General features: G+C 38.7%; 1 protein-coding gene across 2 annotated transcripts in view; it reads left to right on the top strand.

The window, feature by feature from the left end:
• The first annotated feature begins 1463 nt into the window (after window positions 1-1463).
• LOC139162112 (low-density lipoprotein receptor-related protein 6-like) overlaps window positions 1464-21104 on the top strand; it is a 37107-nt gene continuing 17466 nt past the window's right edge. Inside the window, exons 1-12 of one of the 2 annotated variants that reach the window (XM_070742147.1) lie at window positions 1464-1633; window positions 2653-2828; window positions 5567-5753; window positions 6283-6501; window positions 7741-7921; window positions 10397-10598; window positions 11727-11891; window positions 13398-13598; window positions 15046-15221; window positions 17956-18142; window positions 18672-18890; window positions 20130-20310. The gene's annotated coding sequence lies outside the window, so the exon portion shown is untranslated. Of the gene's footprint in view, window positions 1634-2652; window positions 2829-5566; window positions 5754-6260; window positions 6502-7740; window positions 7922-10396; window positions 10599-11726; window positions 11892-13397; window positions 13599-15045; window positions 15222-17955; window positions 18143-18671; window positions 18891-20129; window positions 20311-21104 lie in introns of those variants that run through there. The other variant, XM_070742149.1, reaches the window with a different exon arrangement.

The following is a 21104-nucleotide window of genomic DNA, read 5'->3' on the forward strand; positions in this document are numbered from 1 at the left end:
CATAGAAACATAGAAGACTGACAGCAGAAAAAGACCTCATGGTCCATCTGGTCTGCCCTTATACTATTTTCTGTATTTTATCTTAGGATGGATATATGTTTATCCCAGGCATGTTTAAATTCAGTTACTGTGGATTTATCTACCACGTCTGCTGGAAGTTTGTTCCAAGGACAAACTTCCAGCAGATTTCAGTAATTTTTTTGTCAAGTAGAAATCGTATAGAATGGTAGTTGGGTAAGGGAAGATGGCTACAAATAAATGCAATATGTAAATATCTGAATGAAAGGGAGAATAAAGAAGGAGGAGATAGAGCTAGAGAAAATAATAAGAGAAAAAACTGAGGGTACAAAGGCGCAAGCAAGCAATATATATATAAGATGTTAGTGAAGTCAGACGGGGATGTGATCCAAGGATTGACTAAATGGTGGCGAAATGAGATACAAGTAGAGGTGCAAGAGATGGAAAATACAGTAGAGAATATAAGGAAAATCAAGAATACAAGAGTTAGGGAAATGAGAAGGAAAATATTACATAAGTGGTATTACACACCCGTTCAACTTGCACACTTTCAGCAGAACGTTAAAGGTATCTGTTGGCATGGGTGCCAAGATAAAGGAGTGTTTATGCATATGCTCTGGGAATGCCCAGTGGTGCAGAACTTTTGGCAAAAAGTGCAAGAGGATATTAATAGGATATTAAATATAAGATGGACGATTACTAAGGAAATGGCAGTATTAGTAAAAAGTAGTGAGATGGGAGAATACAGAGAAATAAAACAAGCAGCGATAGAAAGCGCTCAGGCGGTAATAGTCTTGGGTTGGAAGGATGCGGCAAAATGGACAATGCAAAATTGGTGTAGGTATATGGTGGACCCCATTCAATTGGAGATTACGGATAAAGGGATGAATTTGACTAATGAAACTGATTTGCAACAGCTGATGGGGCGATGGGACAAGGTAAGACGATATATGGCGAGTAGGATCCGAGACCAAGTTATAAGAAACAAGTTGGAATCACTCTATAATATGTAAAGAAATATTTCACTCTTGGGTTTAAATGATTTATACAAGAAATACCCCCAACTAGTGGTGGGGTGTGATTGATTGTCTGGTGGTGGGCACAATCACTGAGCACATGTTATATGTCATATGTTGTGTATGTGTTTTATATTATAAAAACCAATAAAAATATTAGTTTTTTTCAAAAGGTAATTTTTTTGCTTCCATGGGCAGAAGTAAAAAAACACCGAAATCTCGTGTGTCCCCTTGTGAGATTTTGTTCTCTGTGCATGCACAGATGTAAACCCATGCTGGGGTATGTGCATGCAAGAGACCCAAAGGTGCACAACGCAACGATTGCTACTGGTGCGCCGTCCTTTACTGTACCGGTAGCAACCCACTAATGAACCTATGCTTTCTCAAATCTCCAGGTATTTCAAATGTTTCATTGCTGTACAGCAGAAGTTCTTGATGGATGGATTGATTGGTTGGTTGGTTTTTACAGGACTGTGGATTTCCAAAGAAACAATGTGGTGCCCATCAGTGGCAATGCTACCACTCATTACAATGCATCCCAGATCAATGGAATTGTGATGGGGAACGTGACTGCAGAGACGGGACTGATGAGATTGGATGTATGTAAACTTTCTCCATCTTGGTAGCTGTTGCAATAGTCTTGTTTTTTGAAGTGGTGGGAGGGATCTGTCTTTCTTAGGAGGCATTAGCTTAACAGAGAGAAGTGCTGCAAAACAAGAGCCAAGTTACAATGACAGCAGTTCTATGTTACTCTTTAAATGTTTTTAGTTTAATGTCCTATGGAGTTGAAATTTAAGGATATTGTGGGGCACCTCATTCTCACCATGCGCTGTTGCCATTTATTTCCATTTGTGCTTGCCAGATTGTTGCGCTCATGTTCTCCTTTTTTTAAAAAAAATACAACTTTATTAAACTTATCAAAGTATAAAATAAAAATGGAAATGGAAACAATGGGCAAAGAGGGAAGGGGAAGAGAGAGAGAAGTGTAGGTTAAAGAGGAAAGGGAACAGCTACTGACAACTTCTCTTTTCTGCATACTAGAATAAAATATAACATTGCAGCCCCAAATTTCTACTTTTGCATACTTAATATGGACTAGCCTTTTCTAGAGCATACTTGTCTAATCAGCAAATCCCAAAGTCAAAATTTTTGGGGGGGTTTCAAAGTACATTTTATTGAATTTTTTCACATAAACACCCTCCCCCAAATATAATTTCAGTAATACACCTTGTCGTATTATATATTTTTCATATCTAAGGCTATTGTTTTTAACTTAAAGATTCTTATTTCTATTTACAATTTTATACGTGTTGTATATTACATTACAGGGTTTTGACCATCTCTGCTAATTCCATCAGTTTCCAGCCATTCTTCTTCCATTTCTTCCAGTTAGGATATCTTTCTATTTTTATGCATGGAGCATTCTCGCTTCTATCAACATCTAAAACAACAAAGTTCAAAATTCTTTGTTGACTTGTATTATTCTCCCCATACCCATTCCAAATCAATCAAAGGGAAAGTCGTATTGAATTTGGCTCATGCTTCATTAGATTTCAATGGTTATTTTATATATAATTGTGCTAAAACTAGAATCTTGAAGTCCTCTTTGCTTTTCCAGGTAAGCCCAGGAGCTGCCATAGCTATGAGTTTCAGTGTGGTGATACCTATGTCAATTACACTTTGGTCTGCAATGGGAAACCCGACTGCCAAGATGGAATGGATGAAGGCAACCATTGTGCCGTGCCATGTCAAAAACTGTGTGCTCACATTTGTTACAAGTCTCCTCATGGGCCTGTAAGTGAAGACCAGCATTAGAATGTTGATGATGCTTAGGATGATGCTTAAAAATGGATAACATAAGAACTGAAGAGTTGGCCTTCTCGGGTCCCGTCAACTAAAAATGTCGTTTGGCGGGCCCCAGGGGAAGAGCCTTCTCTGTGGCGGCCCCGGCCCTCTGGAACCAGCTCCCCCCTGAGATTAGAACTGCCCCCACCCTCCTTGTCTTTCGCAAGTTACTTAAGACCCACCTATATCGCCAGGCATGGGGGAACTAAGACATCTCCCCCAGGCTTATTATATTTCATGTTTGATGTGTATGTGCTGTATGGTTTTTAATTGTTGAGGTTTTTATATATTTTATTATTAGATTTGTTCATTATTATACTGTTTTTATTACTGTTGTGAGCCGCCCCAAGTCTTCGGAGAGGGGCGGCATACAAATCTAATAAATTGAATTGAATTGAATTGTAGAAGGAAAAAAATGGGTTAAGGAGATTTGCTTCCTCCTAGGCCAGTGATGGCGAACCTTTTTTTCCTCGGGTGCCAAAAAAGTGTGGGCGTGCACTATTGTGCATGCATGAGTGCCCACACCCATAATTCAATGCCTGTGGAGGGCAAAAACAGCTTCCCCTGTTCCCCGGAGGCCCTCTGGAGGCCAGAAATAGCCCATTTCCCAACTTCTGGTGGGCCCAGTAGGCTCATGTTTTGCCCTCCCCAGGCTCCAAAGGTTTCTCTGGAGCCAGAGGAAGGTAAAAACGCCCTCCTCCATTCTCCCTGGAAGCTCTCTGGAAGCCAAAAACGCCCTCCGAGAGCCTCTGGGTGAGCCAAAAGTCAGCTGGCCAGCACACACATGCACTTTGGAGCTGAGCTAGGGCAACGGCTCGTGTGCCAGCAGATATGGCTCCGTGTGCTACCTGTCAAAGGTTCACCATCACTGTCCTAAGCTTTATGCTAAAATTCTTTCAAAATAGCAAAAATAGATAGCCATTCTCGAATAATAATACAATATGGACTTGTTGCTACTATTATAGCAAAAGGATAGTGATTGTAACCATGAAAAAATGGGAAATGTCGTATAAAATGCACTGGCGTATAAGACACAGCTTAAGTTTTGAGAGAGGAAAATAGGGGGGGGGGGGGAACCCACCTACCAGGTATTCATCTGGCTAGCATCCTTAGTCTGGTCAGCCTCAACTCATTATTTTATCCCCTGGTTAGGGCTGAAAAAAATAATCTTCGGAGGGAGTAGCAATGAAAACAAACCTACAAAAACCTAGGGCTGGAATAAAAACTTTTTTGGAGAGAGTAGGAATGAAAAAAATCCTGCAAGCCAAGAAGATTGTTAGTAACTCATTAGGGGTGGGGGGGAAAAGCTTCAAAAAGCTACATTTGGAGTATAACATGCACCCAAATTTTCAGCCTCTTTTAGGCGGGGAAAGGGTACGCCTTATACTCTGAAAAATACAGTATTTGGGGAGAGGGTTATGACAGTATTAAAATGCAGAGGCATCTTGCTGGCAACAAAGATATATATAATCAAAGCAATAGTTTCCCCAGTTGTAATGTAAAAGCTGCATTATTGTTTGATTGGCTGAATAAAGAAGTAATACTTTCAAACTCTGGTTCTGGTTCCCATGTCTGAGAATAACCTGCATTGTGAGAACCATTAATATAAAACTAGATAAAAGAAAATAAGACTGTTCATTGAAACTGTTGGTAATTAAACTCCAACTATAAAATATTTTGAACAAGAAGTACAAAGGCAAGAGTTGTTGAATTCTCAGATGGTTGGAAAAATCTGAGGCAGTAGAAAAAGAGACCAGAAAGGCTTCAGGAGTTAAATTATCTTGTTGATGACCTAATCATAATTTGATTAGAACTTGCTGATAGATAATCCTGGTGAGATGATTACTATTAAATCATAAAAAGTCATCAAGCAATGGAAGCAGATTGAAAGTGTAATCTAACAGCAGCAGGGGTGGGTTCTGGATCCTTTTGCTGCCAATTCTCTCAGGGTTGTACCGTACGCGTGCGCCCTCAGCAATAAAAAAAAATAGCTGCTGCGCATGTGCAGAAACAAAATCCAAGATGGTGGCACCCAAGGAGACACCAACAGAACTGGTTCTGTGACATCATCACTAAGTTAAAGTACCAATTAGAACCGGTAGGAACCCACCTCTGAACAGCAGGGGTATCCAACCTTGGCAACTTTAAAACCTGTGGACTTCAACTCCCAGAATTCCACCAACAAATAGCTCTTGAAGTTGCCAAGGTTGGACACCCCCTTCCTTAGAGCAAGAGAATAAGACTAAATGCAAGTGTTTTAAAAGAAAACCGGAAACCATCTCTTTATATCTTTGGGTTTTTTTCTTTCTTGATTTTTCTTTCATTTTCTGTTATCACTTTCCCCTTTTCTTTTTCTTTAAATGTGAATTGTTTTACTTTGTAAAAAAAATTCTTTAGTGAAACATAATTTTTTTGGGGGGGAACCCCAATGCCTTCAAATGTATTACTTAAGCGCATACTTGCAAATTAAATCTCAATTTGTATTTGGACTCTGTGTTTCCAGAGAATCAACCCTGGAGGGCAGAGTGAGGAGAAGGAGAAATAGTTGTTATTACTTAAGCGCAAATTAAATCTCAATTTGTATTTGGACTCTGTGTTTCCAGAAGCAACCCTTGGAGGGCAGAGTAAGGAGAAGGAGAAATAGTGAAACTTTACATAGGTAATAACGCCTGTTTTCTAATTTTCAGCAATGTGCTTGCAATGAGGGGTTCATCTTAAGAAATGATGGGCGCTCTTGCAAAGACATCAATGAATGCAAAGAGTTGGCAGTTGATAAATGTAGCCAGACCTGTGTCAATACAGAAGGCGGTTACTCCTGCACATGCCACCCTGGATATCAACTGGAGCCCGATAACCACACATGTAAAGTAATAGGTAGGTTTATTCCTGTCCACTGATTGGCTTTCCATTGATTCTCTTTAGGATTCAAATTTAGGGTTTAATGCGTAATTTTTTGTGTGAAGTCAAATATGTAACATAGAAAACTTTGCCTTCTGGGTAAGAAGTCTTGAAATAAGTCCCTCTGGCTTCACACTATTAAGCTGGAGGGATGTATTGAGAGATATGAAAGCTGTTACATAGATAAATGTAGATAATAAATGTAGATAAATGTAGATGCTGTCAAAGTCCCTGATGAAGACAATGTCTTCAAAGGGGCTAAGAGCAACCCAGCCGTGTGGGATCACTCACGAACGCAAATCCTAGAAAGAAGACTTGGACACATTCTCTCTCTGGGTGAAGTGACACAGTATAGAGTTGTGTATTCCTTTTTATTTGGGAGCATAAGGAAATGGGGATAATTACACGTACATGTCAAGTGATACACAAACATCCAATAACATAACTTCAAACATGACGTGATTGCAATTTATATTAAAATTAACTAGTTTTGTCTTTGCCATAGGTTCCGAGCCATTACTGCTAGTTGCAGTTCAGTTTGACTTAATTGTATTCGGAATAAGGACCATGAAAGAGGATGTTGTCATGAGAGTCGATCATGACTTCATTATCTTTTCCATTGACTACGATTTCGTATCCGAGACTGTCTTTTGGATGAATCTCAATGCAGACAGTATTAATTGGATTGATATGCAAACCAAGGAAAAGGGAATTCTAATAAAAGGTGGGTCTTGATATATTTTCAGTTGTTTAGACAGTTTTTAATAAGTTAGTGGCTTAGGACAAAACTAATCGTAACTTTGGCAAGTCAAATAAACTATTGGTAGAACTCCTATTTGACTGTTGAAGCTGACTCACACTCTCACATGCTTAGGAAGCTTCACAGGTTCACCCGAGACAAGGTGAAAGTCAAATCCACTTACACTTAAACAGAAAAAAAGCTAAGGAAAAATTGAGTGCTCATATTTCTAAACTGATACTTTTAACAAAATAATTTTAAGAAACAGCAATACCAGGTGGATTCACACACCTAATCCTGCCTGCAAGTTTTAGATGACAGACTGAAGGAAAGATTTCATCAAGTTCCTCCAGGAAGAAAACATACAAGTTGACAAAGTCCCATATGACAGATGATGTTATCCTACTAAAGTCCCTCATGAATGGCATAGGAATAATATGTGTCACTTGGGACAATTGCTCAGAAGGCCAACAATCCCTTGCTGTAGAGTTGATGATGGTTGAAATCTGCAGCTTATTTATTTATTTTTATTTATTTTGTCCAATACACAATACATATTGAGGCGAATAGACATGAAGTATTATATATAAAGAAAAGATATGAAAATAGAGGAGAAGATATATGAAAGGGAGAAAAGATATATGATATATGGGATAAGGAGAGACAATTGGACAGGGGACGAAAGGCACACTGGTGCACTTATTTACTTCCCTTACTGACCTCTTAGGAACCTGGAGAGGTCAATCGTGGATAGTCTAAGGGAGAAATGTTGGGGGTTAGGGGTTGACACTATTGAGTCCGGTAATGAGTTTGAGCTTCTATGAGCTTCTAGTCTATAAATGTAAAGATTCTTCCAGTGTACACTAAGAGAGAGACAGTAACAGCAGAACTGACCCCTAAAAAAGCATCCTTTTGTGTCTATTGGTCAACTATGAGTATTTTTGAGGATTGTCTAAGAAGATGGATTTCAAGCACAATTAACACTGAACAATTTACCAATAACAGTCGTAACTGTTCAGCCTTAAACCAGAGATATTCTGCACAAAACCCTCTGAACAGGATGTCTTTTCCCTTATATGGCTATTTAAAAAAACAATTTGTAATAAAATTTTGCTTTTCAATTACTGACTTCATAGGAGATGTTGGCTGATATTTCCCATTCACATGTTTGTAAATCTTAACAATAGACAGTTCATTTCTATCATTTCAAACATTGGATTGCAGGCATCAAATCTGACAGTATAGCAGTGGACTGGTTAGGAAGGAACCTTTACTGGACTGATGGTATCTCAGGACAGATCTTGGCTACATAGTTGAATACCACTTGGAAGGGAAATCCTGTCTATACAGTGGTTCTTGAGGATCTGGAGCAACCACAGTCATTAGTTCTCCACCCACTGGATAGGTAAGCCTTTTCTATTTTGCTTGGGCTTGTTGGAATGGTTCAAAAGAATTAGGAATAGATCTCAGAAACAAGATGGATAGATGAGTCCATTGAGTCGCTAATGTTGTCTTTTTAGAGAAGATATTTCAGTGGGGGATGACTTGAAAACACTGTCTGAGCTCATGTTGATATGTGGTCAGGTCTGTCCAGTTACGGTATACGATTGAATCGTAATTGATAAGGCAAATGGATATTTTTAGAGAGAAGAAACTAGGAGTACAGTTCTATTGATTCTGCTTGATTTATTTATTATTTATTAAATTTATATGCTGCCCAACTCACTTTACAAAGTGATCCTGGGCAATTAACCATGAAAGTGATAAATATTCAAATATTAACCACAGTAGACACAAAATTTTAAAAACCAAAGGCAAGATTGTTCGCAGCTTTTGATATTCTGATCATCAAATTTATTTGGCCTGCTGTGTAACAGTTGTTTGTTTTGTCCAGTACACAATAATACACAATGAGGGTTAGAGAGGATATAATCAGGTAGAATGTATTAAAGGGGGAATAGAGGAGAAAATAAAGGAGTGAAATATAACTATGAGAGAATAGCAGGAAAAGATATAGGTATAGAAGAGAAGATATATGAGATACAGGAGAGACAATAGGGCAGGGGACAGTAGGCACTCTGGTGCACTTATGTACGCCCCTTACTGACCTCTTATGAACTTGGTGAGGTTAGGCCGTGCCTCATAAAAGCACTGGATGAACATATACTGGCAGTTCATTTAATAAGGAGATTCCACTCTTTTCCTGGGATTATTCAGTGTCTGTAACGGTTTCATCATTAGGCTTATGATGCCCAGTTTACATTCCCTTGACATCAGAGTCAAGTGAAGCTTCTCCACACTTGAATGTGATGGGATAGGTGAGAAATACTCAGCTGAAGTTGAATCCCGAAGGATTGTTTTGTGGACAACGTGGAATTGTCTACCTGGGACTGGCTGCAGCCTTCTGAAGGAGTAGATGCATGACTTGAACTTTCCCTATGTCTTTTTTCAGATTCACCTAATTTACTAGCTATGGCAGTGTTTCTCAACCTTGGCCACTTGAAGATATCTGGACTTCAACTCCCAGAAGTCCCCAGCCAGCGAATGCTGGCTGGGGAATTCTGGGAGTTGAAGTCCAAATATCTTCAAGTGGCCAAGGTTGGGAAACACTGAGCTAGGGTAGGACAGAGCTATGTATACAAGGCAACCCTGAATTGAGCTTCACCAGAGAGCAAGATGCTGTTACAGATTGGAAGAGGCTGCCACATAGGATTAGCAAGCATAACACACTATTTTGAAGGCACACACTGGCTACCAGTATGCTATCAGGCAGAGTCCCTGGAACTTGTCATATGAAGCACTGTGTGGCTAAGCCAGAGCGCCTGATAGTGTGCCTTTCCTCATACCTTCCTGTTTATCTAGTTAAGAGCTAGAAAAGATGCATTTTTAAGATGGTTCAAAATGGCTGGATATTAGCTTGATCTGAAGAGGGTATTTTTTAGCACAAGGTTGCAGCATTCCCTCCCTTTGAATAAAGGTTGCAGTGAGCCTTTTAAACCTACAAGCCAATTTAATATGTATTGACCCTGCTCTGCAGTCTGGTTTAGTGTTGTTTCATGTTTTAAAGTTTAAATTTTAACAACATTTTAATATCTTTCTTGGGACTTTTTATTGAATCATCATTATTTTTTATTAAGATAGCTTCTTGCTCTTCTCCTTTATTGGTAAGAGGACTAAATTAGAGTCTATAATACCATGTTGCACTACTTGAAGCTCTTCAATTTTGCCTTAATTTTGTTAGTCACCTTGCTTACTCTTAGCTGCAGAAATACACATGTGCACACACACAAACACATGGAGTATAATATGCACATGGGATAGAAATGACCCTTAGCTTGGGAATGGAATAGAATCTCAAAATGAAAACTTGTCTCAGATTACCAAAAATTTTAAATGATGTAGATGCGAAATAATAAACAATGTTTTTATTTAGTTTGGCTCTAATACTATTTAAAGGCAAATGCAATGGCCCATTTGAAGGGTTAGGCTTAGACCCCAGATGTATTAAGCTTTAACAGAGTAGTCTACACTCCCCCAAGCTCCATGCTTAATGGGAGCCACGGTATATGATGCCACGATTGTGCTGAAACTGTAGATCTGATTCATGATTGGATAAAAAGAGAGTGGTGATCTAACTTTAAATTCCAAAGAATGTAGGATTTATATGAAGAGACATTAATCAAAAGAATTCTGATACTAATGTTTCCCTAGATTGAAATCATCTGAAATACTAGTGGGTCTTCTTGTCTGGTACCCTAAATAAAATGTACAATGAAGGCCATCTAACTTGGTGGTCAATAACTCTTCTAGAAAGCATTGTAAGCCATAGTAGTTGAATTCCATTCTAAAAATATATGTCACATTATCCTCTCTTTCCTAGATTTATGTACTGGTGTGAAATAGGCGTTGAATCCATAATCAAGAAAGCAGGGATGGAGGGAAGTAATAAAGAAGTGATAATTGATAATGGACTTGGTTGGCCCACAAGCCTAGCCATTGATTTCTTGAGCTGGAGAATTTTCTGGTCTGATGACAAGTTTCACTCCATTGGCTCAGCCTCTTTGGATGGTAGCGATATGAAGGTATTGCCAACTATATGTACATAACGTTTATGGAAGCAGGCAAGAATTTATTTGAGTTCTTTGTTTTAAACCAGAGGTGTCAAACTCAATTTCATTGAGGGCCGTATCGGGGCTGTATTTGACCTCGGGGCGGGGTGGGAGAGGCCAGGATGGGTGTGGCCAGCTCAATGTCACTCCTGTGATGGCCCAAGCACTCTGCCAGCAAAAACAGGCTCCTGAGTTCCGTTTTCAGCTGTCATTCATTCATTCATTCATTCATTCATTTATTCATTAGATTTGTATGCCGCCCCTCTCCATAGACTCGGGGCGGCTAACAACAATAATAAAACAATATGTACAAATCTAATATTTAAGTTAATTTTTTTTAAAAACCCTTATTTGAGAAACCAATCATACAAACAGACATACCATGCATAAATTTTATAAGCCTAGGGGGAGGAAATATCTCAGTTCCCCCATGCCTGACGACAGAGGTGGGTTTTAAGGAGCTTACGAAAGGCAAGGAGGGTGGAGGCAACTCTGATCTCTGGGGAGAGTTGGTTCCAGAGGGTCAGGGCCGCCACAGAGAAGGCTCTTCCCCTGGGTCCCACCAAATGGCATTGTTTAGTCGAGGGGACCCGGAGAAGGCCAACTCTGTGGGACCTAACTGGTCGCTGGGATTCGTGCGGCAGACGGTGGTCATGGCCTCTTGCAATGGAGCCCTGTTTTCACTGGCAAAAGGTTGCAGAAGGCCGTGGCAGCCCAAACCGGAGCTTGGGAGCCTATTTTCATTGGCAGAAGCACCGAGGACTGATCCTTCACTGTTTCCAGGGTAGCCCCACAGACCAGATCTAAGTATCCTGTTGGCCACATCCGGCCCCCGGGCCTTGAATTTGACACCCCTGTTTTAAAGGAAAGTGTCAATTCTGATAATGTCATCATCTTGTTCTTTTCTGGGTAACAGAAATAAATAAATAATACATAATAATAATAATAATAATAATAATAATAATAATTTATTAAATTTGTATGCCACACTTCTTCGAAACTAGGGGAATGTGTCCAACTTCCAGATCTTTTAGTGTGTCTGAAAATAAAATCTCAGTCCCTGAGCTGTGATGCATCTCTTAACAATATTTTTTCCCTTAGATATTTCAGATGAATGAGATACATAGTCCTTTCTCAGTGAGTGTGTTTGAAGACTACATCTTTTGGTCTGACTTGCAAACAAGGATAGTACAGAAGATAGACAAAAGGACAGCCAAAAATAGAACAGTTCTCCTAAAGAGTCATGGACAACCATATGGATTAAAGGTATTGCACAAGTAGTACACATTATGGAAAGGTTGATGACTGGAACAAGTGCCTATTTTTATTTTACTTGGCCAACGGCATGTCTCTAGCTTTAAATGAATAAATGTTAAGGCAGGTTTATTTGGCCTGGATCTTCAAATATGCATGAGCCATATCCATGAGCTTCAAAAAGTATGAGCCAAGCCCCATACTTTGTCAGACTAAAGCTGCGTCAATACTGATATTGTATTGTGTTTATATTGTAACTGATAATAGAATTTTGACCAGGAATAAGTCATTTATACGAAAAGCTACTGTTGGTCATAGCGTAATTTGTTCAGAATGGGACAATTCACCATAGCCAAGTCTCTGTGGCCATCTGACCATGGCTAACGTGCCGTGGGACAATTCACCTCGGGACAATTTAACAATTCAATTTAATTATTTTAAATACATAAAAATTATGTTTTCATTCACATTTCATTTTGTCCCTCCTTCTTCTTCTTCATTCCAGCAGAAGTCCCTCACTGAGCTAAGCTAGTTTCCCTAAATAATAATAATAATAATAATAATAATAATAATAATAATAATAATAATAATAATAATAATAATTTATTAGATTTGTATGCCGCCCCTTTCCGAGGACTATTGCAATAATTTCAAATTTAGGTATTTTTGCAACAATCTTGGCTTATTAAAATAAGTTTTATATGGTAGAATAAGAAACTTCATAAAATGGGGCAGAATTCCCTTGACAAATATCTGAGTTAGCAACAGAAATTTTGGACTAAATTGTAGTCGCAAGTCCGAGAACTTACCTGTAGTTCTAAAACTAACAGGATCTTTCATAAATCTTACGTTATTTCGGTCAAACTTTTCTTATTTCAGAAATTTCTCCTCTATTAATAGAACTGGTTTATTTCTTTTGCTCAATCTACCTTCATATGGGATAAATGAAAAAATAATGTTGATTGGTATTGAACATTAAGAAAACAAGGGTAACGTCAACCAGTATGCTTATAGTGACCATACACTTGATGGCAGAGAAGTGAAGGTGATAACACTGTTTAGTTTTCTTGGACTCATAAAGATGGTAGGAAAAAAGACTATGGCAATCGTGAAGAATACTAATATTTGAATGACATTGCTTGGCCTTTTTATTTTTTAATCTTTGTTATCAATGGTTTTTTTTCCTTTGATGATATATGGCTCTGAAGATTGAATGATGAGAAAGAAGATAGTCACATTCCAGTTATAGATTTGGAGACAGATCTAACAGTCCTATCAAATGAAAGAAAACACAGACAGTCATAAAGTGGATTGACTGCTTTTTTGAAATTATCTGGCTCTTGCCATCTGATGCAAGTAGACAATGGATGAAAATAGTGCAATATACTTTATTGTACATAGTATACACAGTCTGTGTTCCTTTAGTAATTTTTGTGGAGGAACATACAAAGTGCATAATAGAGATGCCCTGAAACTCCTGGTGTAACATTTTCATACTCTTGAAATTTTGGCTTTCAGGTGATGCATGAAGTTCTGCAGGCACCAGCCCCTAACCCATGTGTAGAAGTTGGATGTTCGTATATGTGCCTCTTAAGCCCCAGCAAAAAAGGAAGCTGCCATTGCCCGCCTGAATCTGTACTATCAAGTGATGGAAAGACCTGCATTCCATTAAAGGAGTCAGCATTCATGTTATTGGATGGCCAGACAGATGTTACACAGGTATTACTTTCAATTGGATAATAAAGAGAATGGTAGCTGCAAACCAGTGAGGGGTTGCTACCGGTTGGGCCCAGTATGGCAAACCAGTAGTAGTGGTGAGAGGCTCTGCCCACCCTCCAAAATGTCGTCAAAAAACACTCTGCAAATGCGCAGAAGTGTTACCCCTGCGCTCCCGTTTCTGAACTGGTAGCAGAGGTAAATAGAACCCACTACTATTGCAAAATAATTTTCCCAAATGAAATGTTCTTACAGCTGTTTAATAGGCTGGCACAGCAAAGTGGCTTCTATTTGAATTTTCCTTAGTAACAAGTACATTTATTTATTGATTTGATTTGATTTGATTTGATTTGATTTGATTTGATTTGATTTGATTTGATTTGATTTGATTGATTTGATTTGACTGCAGAGACGGGACTGATGAGATTGGATGTATGTAAACTTTCTCCATCTTGGTAGCTGGTGCAATAGTCTTGTTTTTTGAAGTGGTGGGAGGGATCTGTCTTTCTTATGAGACATTAGCTTAACAGAGAGAAGTGCTGCAAAACAAGAGCCAAGTTACAATGACAGCAGTTCTATGTTAGTCTTTAAATGTTTTTAGTTTAATGTCCTATGGAGTTGAAATTTAAGGATATTGTGGGGCACCTCATTCTCACCATGCGCTGTTGCCATTTATTTCCATTTGTGCTTGCCAGATTGTTGCGCTCATGTTCTCCTTTTTTTAAAAAAATACAACTTTATTAAACTTATCAAAGTATAAAATAAAAATGGAAATGGAAACAATGGGCAAAGAGGGAAGGGGAAGAGAGAGAGAAGTGTAGGTTAAAGAGGAAAGGGAACAGCTACTGACAACTTCTCTTTTCTGCATACTAGAATAAAATATAACATTGCAGCCTCAAATTTCTACTTTTGCATACTTAATATGGACTAGCCTTTTCTAGAGCATACTTGTCTAATCAGCAAATCCCAAAGTCAAAATTTTTGGGGGGGTTTCAAAGTACATTTTATTGAATTTTTTCACATAAACACCCTCCCCCAAATATAATTTCAGTAATACACCTTGTCGTATTATATATTTTTCATATCTAAGGCTATTGTTTTTAACTTAAAGATTCTTATTTCTATTTACAATTTTATACGTGTTGTATATTACATTACAGGGTTTTGACCATCTCTGCTAATTCCATCAGTTTCCAGCCATTCTTCTTCCATTTCTTCCAGTTAGGATATCTTTCTATTTTTATGCATGGAGCATTCTCGCTTCTATCAACATCTAAAACAACAAAGTTCAAAATTCTTTGTTGACTTGTATTATTCTCCCCATACCCATTCCAAATCAATCAAAGGGAAAGTCGTATTGAATTTGGCTCATGCTTCATTAGATTTCAATGGTTATTTTATATATAATTGTGCTAAAACTAGAATCTTGAAGTCCTCTTTGCTTTTCCAGGTAAGCCCAGGAGCTGCCATAGCTATGAGTTTCAGTGTGGTGATACCTATGTCAATTACACTTTGGTCTGCAATGGGAAACCCGACTGCCAAGATGGAATGGATGAAGGCAACCATTGTGCCGTGCCATGTCAAAAACTGTGTGCTCACATTTGTTACAAGTCTCCTCATGGGCCTGTAAGTGAAGACCAGCATTAGAATGTTGATGATGCTTAGGATGATGCTTAAAAATGGATAACATAAGAACTGAAGAGTTGGCCTTCTCGGGTCCCGTCAACTAAAAATGTCGTTTGGCGGGCCCCAGGGGAAGAGCCTTCTCTGTGGCGGCCCCGGCCCTCTGGAACCAGCTCCCCCCTGAGATTAGAACTGCCCCCACCCTCCTTGTCTTTCGCAAGTTACTTAAGACCCACCTATATCGCCAGGCATGGGGGAACTAAGACATCTCCCCCAGGCTTATTATATTTCATGTTTGATGTGTATGTGCTGTATGGTTTTTAATTGTTGAGGTTTTTATATATTTTATTATTAGATTTGTTCCATTATTATACTGTTTTTATTACTGTTGTGAGCCGCCCCAAGTCTTCGGAGAGGGGCGGCATACAAATCTAATAAATTGAATTGAATTGAATTGTAGAAGGAAAAAAATGGGTTAAGGAGATTTGCTTCCTGCTAGGCCAGTGATGGCGAACCTTTTTTTCCTCGGGTGCCAAAAAAGTGTGGGCGTGCACTATTGTGCATGCATGAGTGCCCACACCCATAATTCAATGCCTGTGGAGGGCAAAAACAGCTTCCCCTGTTCCCCGGAGGCCCTCTGGAGGCCAGAAATAGCCCATTTCCCAACTTCTGGTGGGCCCAGTAGGCTCATGTTTTGCCCTCCCCAGGCTCCAAAGATTTCTCTGGAGCCAGAGGAAGGTAAAAACGCCCTCCTCCATTCTCCCTGGAAGCTCTCTGGAAGCCAAAAACGCCCTCCGAGAGCCTCTGGGTGAGCCAAAAATCAGCTGGCCAGCACACACATGTACTTTGGAGCTGAGCTAGGGCAACGGCTCATGTGCCAGCAGATATGGCTCCGCGTGCTACCTGTCAAAGGTTCACCATCACTGTCCTAAGCTTTATGCTAAAATTCTTTCAAAATAGGAAAAATAGATAGCCATTCTCGAATAATAATACAATATGGACTTGTTGCTACTATTATAGCAAAAGGATAGTGATTGTAACCATGAAAAAATGGGAAATGTCGTATAAAATGCACTGGCGTATAAGACACAGCTTAAGTTTTGAGAGAGGAAAATAGTGGGGGGGAACCCACCTACCAGGTATTCATCTGGCTAGCATCCTTAGTCTGGTCAGCCTCAACTCATTATTTTATCCCCTGGTTAGGGCTGAAAAAAATAATCTTCGGAGGGAGTAGCAATGAAAACAAACCTACAAAAACCTAGGGCTGGAATAAAAACTTTTTTGGAGAGAGTAGGAATGAAAAAAATCCTGCAAGCCAAGAAGATTGTTAGTAACTCATTAGGGGTGGGGGGAAAAACTTCAAAAAGCTACATTTGGAGTATAACATGCACCCAAATTTTCAGCCTCTTTTAGGCGGGGAAAGGGTACGCCTTATACTCTGAAAAATACAGTATTTGGGGAGAGGGTTATGACAGTATTAAAATGCAGAGGCATCTTGCTGGCAACAAAGATATATATAATCAAAGCAATAGTTTCCCCAGTTGTAATGTAAAAGCTGCATTATTGTTTGATTGGCTGAATAAAGAAGTAATACTTTCAAACTCTGGTTCTGGTTCCCATGTCTGAGAATAACCTGCATTGTGAGAACCATTAATATAAAACTAGATAAAAGAAAATAAGACTGTTCATTGAAACTGTTGGTAATTAAACTCCAACTATAAAATATTTTGAACAAGAAGTACAAAGGCAAGAGTTGTTGAAGTCTCAGATGGTTGGAAAAATCTGAGGCAGTAGAAAAAGAGACCAGAAAGGCTTCAGGAGTTAAATTATCTTGTTGATGACCTAATCATAATTTGATTAGAACTTGCTGATAGATAATCCTGGTGAGATGATTACTATTAAATCATAAAAAGTCATCAAGCAATGGAAGCAGATTGAAAGTGTAATCTAACAGCAGCAGGGGTGGGTTCTGGATCCTTTTGCTGCCAATTCGCTCAGGGTTGTACCGTACGCATGCGCCCTCAGCAATAAAAAAAAATAGCTGCTGCGCATGTGCAGAAACAAAATCCAAGATGGTGGCACCCAAGGAGACACCAACAGAACTGGTTCTGTGACATCATCACTAAGTTAAAGTACCAATTAGAACCGGTAGGAACCCACCTCTGAACAGCAGGGATATCCAACCTTGGCAACTTTAAAACCTGTGGACTTCAACTCCCAGAATTCCACCAACAAATAGCTCTTGAAGTTGCCAAGGTTGGACACCCCCTTCCTTAGAGCAAGAGAATAAGACTAAATGCAAGTGTTTTAAAAGAAAACCGGAAACCATCTCTTTATATCTTTGGGTTTTTTTCTTTCTTGATTTTTCTTTCATTTTCTGTTATCACTTTCCCCTTTTCTTTTTCTTTAAATGTGAATTGTTTTACTTTGTAAAAAAAATTCTTTAGTGAAACATAATTTTTTGGGGGGGGAACCCCAATGCCTTCAAATGTATTACTTAAGCGCATACTTGCAAATTAAATCTCAATTTGTATTTGGACTCTGTGTTTCCAGAGAATCAACCCTGGAGGGCAGAGTGAGGAGAAGGAGAAATAGTTGTTATTACTTAAGCGCAAATTAAATCTCAATTTGTATTTGGACTCTGTGTTTCCAGAAGCAACCCTTGGAGGGCAGAGTAAGGAGAAGGAGAAATAGTGAAACTTTACATAGGTAATAACGCCTGTTTTCTAATTTTCAGCAATGTGCTTGCAATGAGGGGTTCATCTTAAGAAATGATGGGCGCTCTTGCAAAGACATCAATGAATGCAAAGAGTTGGCAGTTGATAAATGTAGCCAGACCTGTGTCAATACAGAAGGCGGTTACTCCTGCACATGCCACCCTGGATATCAACTGGAGCCCGATAACCACACATGTAAAGTAATAGGTAGGTTTATTCCTGTCCACTGATTGGCTTTCCATTGATTCTCTTTAGGATTCAAATTTAGGGTTTAATGCGTAATTTTTTGTGTGAAGTCAAATATGTAACATAGAAAACTTTGCCTTCTGGGTAAGAAGTCTTGAAATAAGTCCCTCTGGCTTCACACTATTAAGCTGGAGGGATGTATTGAGAGATATGAAAGCTGTTACATAGATAAATGTAGATAATAAATGTAGATAAATGTAGATGCTGTCAAAGTCCCTGATGAAGACAATGTCTTCAAAGGGGCTAAGAGCAACCCAGCCGTGTGGGATCACTCACGAACGCAAATCCTAGAAAGAAGACTTGGACACATTCTCTCTCTGGGTGAAGTGACACAGTATAGAGTTGTGTATTCCTTTTTATTTGGGAGCATAAGGAAATGGGGATAATTACACGTACATGTCAAGTGATACACAAACATCCAATAACATAACTTCAAACATGACGTGATTGCAATTTATATTAAAATTAACTAGTTTTGTCTTTGCCATAGGTTCCGAGCCATTACTGCTAGTTGCAGTTCAGTTTGACTTAATTGTATTCGGAATAAGGACCATGAAAGAGGATGTTGTCATGAGAGTCGATCATGACTTCATTATCTTTTCCATTGACTACGATTTCGTATCCGAGACTGTCTTTTGGATGAATCTCAATGCAGACAGTATTAATTGGATTGATATGCAAACCAAGGAAAAGGGAATTCTAATAAAAGGTGGGTCTTGATATATTTTCAGTTGTTTAGACAGTTTTTAATAAGTTAGTGGCTTAGGACAAAACTAATCGTAACTTTGGCAAGTCAAATAAACTATTGGTAGAACTCCTATTTGACTGTTGAAGCTGACTCACACTCTCACATGCTTAGGAAGCTTCACAGGTTCACCCGAGACAAGGTGAAAGTCAAATCCACTTACACTTAAACAGAAAAAAAGCTAAGGAAAAATTGAGTGCTCATATTTCTAAACTGATACTTTTAACAAAATAATTTTAAGAAACAGCAATACCAGGTGGATTCACACACCTAATCCTGCCTGCAAGTTTTAGATGACAGACTGAAGGAAAGATTTCATCAAGTTCCTCCAGGAAGAAAACATACAAGTTGACAAAGTCCCATATGACAGATGATGTTATCCTACTAAAGTCCCTCATGAATGGCATAGGAATAATATGTGTCACTTGGGACAATTGCTCAGAAGGCCAACAATCCCTTGCTGTAGAGTTGATGATGGTTGAAATCTGCAGCTTATTTATTTATTTTTATTTATTTTGTCCAATACACAATACATATTGAGGCGAATAGACATGAAGTATTATATATAAAGAAAAGATATGAAAATAGAGGAGAAGATATATGAAAGGGAGAAAAGATATATGATATATGGGATAAGGAGAGACAATTGAACAGGGGACGAAAGGCACACTGGTGCACTTATTTACTTCCCTTACTGACCTCTTAGGAACCTGGAGAGGTCAATCGTGGATAGTCTAAGGGAGAAATGTTGGGGGTTAGGGGTTGACACTATTGAGTCCGGTAATGAGTTTGAGCTTCTATGAGCTTCTAGTCTATAAATGTAAAGATTCTTCCAGTGTACACTAAGAGAGAGACAGTAACAGCAGAACTGACCCCTAAAAAAGCATCCTTTTGTGTCTATTGGTCAACTATGAGTATTTTTGAGGATTGTCTAAGAAGATGGATTTCAAGCACAATTAACACTGAACAATTTACCAATAACAGTCGTAACTGTTCAGCCTTAAACCAGAGATATTCTGCACAAAACCCTCTGAACAGGATGTCTTTTCCCTTATATGGCTATTTAAAAAAACAATTTGTAATAAAATTTTGCTTTTCAATTACTGACTTCATAGGAGATGTTGGCTGATATTTCCCATTCACATGTTTGTAAATCTTAACAATAGACAGTTCATTTCTATCATTTCAAACATTGGATTGCAGGCATCAAATCTGACAGTATAGCAGTGGACTGGTTAGGAAGGAACCTTTACTGGACTGATGGTATCTCAGGACAGATCTTGGCTACATAGTTGAATACCACTTGGAAGGGAAATCCTGTCTATACAGTGGTTCTTGAGGATCTGGAGCAACCACAGTCATTAGTTCTCCACCCACTGGATAGGTAAGCCTTTTCTATTTTGCTTGGGCTTGTTGGAATGGTTCAAAAGAATTAGGAATAGATCTCAGAAACAAGATGGATAGATGAGTCCATTGAGTCGCTAATGTTGTCTTTTTAGAGAAGATATTTCAGTGGGGGATGACTTGAAAACACTGTCTGAGCTCATGTTGATATGTGGTCAGGTCTGTCCAGTTACGGTATACGATTGAATCGTAATTGATAAGGCAAATGGATATTTTTAGAGAGAAGAAACTAGGAGTACAGTTCTATTGATTCTGCTTGATTTATTTATTATTTATTAAATTTATATGCTGCCCAACTCACTTTACAAAGTGATCCTGGGCAATTAACCATGAAAGTGATAAATATTCAAATATTAACCACAGTAGACACAAAATTTTAAAAACCAAAGGCAAGATTGTTCGCAGCTTTTGATATTCTGATCATCAAATTTATTTGGCCTGCTGTGTAACAGTTGTTTGTTTTGTCCAGTACACAATAATACACAATGAGGGTTAGAGAGGATATAATCAGGTAGAATGTATTAAAGGGGGAATAGAGGAGAAAATAAAGGAGTGAAATATAACTATGAGAGAATAGCAGGAAAAGATATAGGTATAGAAGAGAAGATATATGAGATACAGGAGAGACAATAGGGCAGGGGACAGTAGGCACTCTGGTGCACTTATGTACGCCCCTTACTGACCTCTTATGAACTTGGTGAGGTTAGGCCGTGCCCCATAAAAGCACTGGATGAACATATACTGGCAGTTCATTTAATAAGGAGATTCCACTCT

Source organism: Erythrolamprus reginae, chromosome 2, assembly GCF_031021105.1.
Source record: "Erythrolamprus reginae isolate rEryReg1 chromosome 2, rEryReg1.hap1, whole genome shotgun sequence".
NCBI lineage: Eukaryota > Metazoa > Chordata > Lepidosauria > Squamata > Dipsadidae > Erythrolamprus > Erythrolamprus reginae.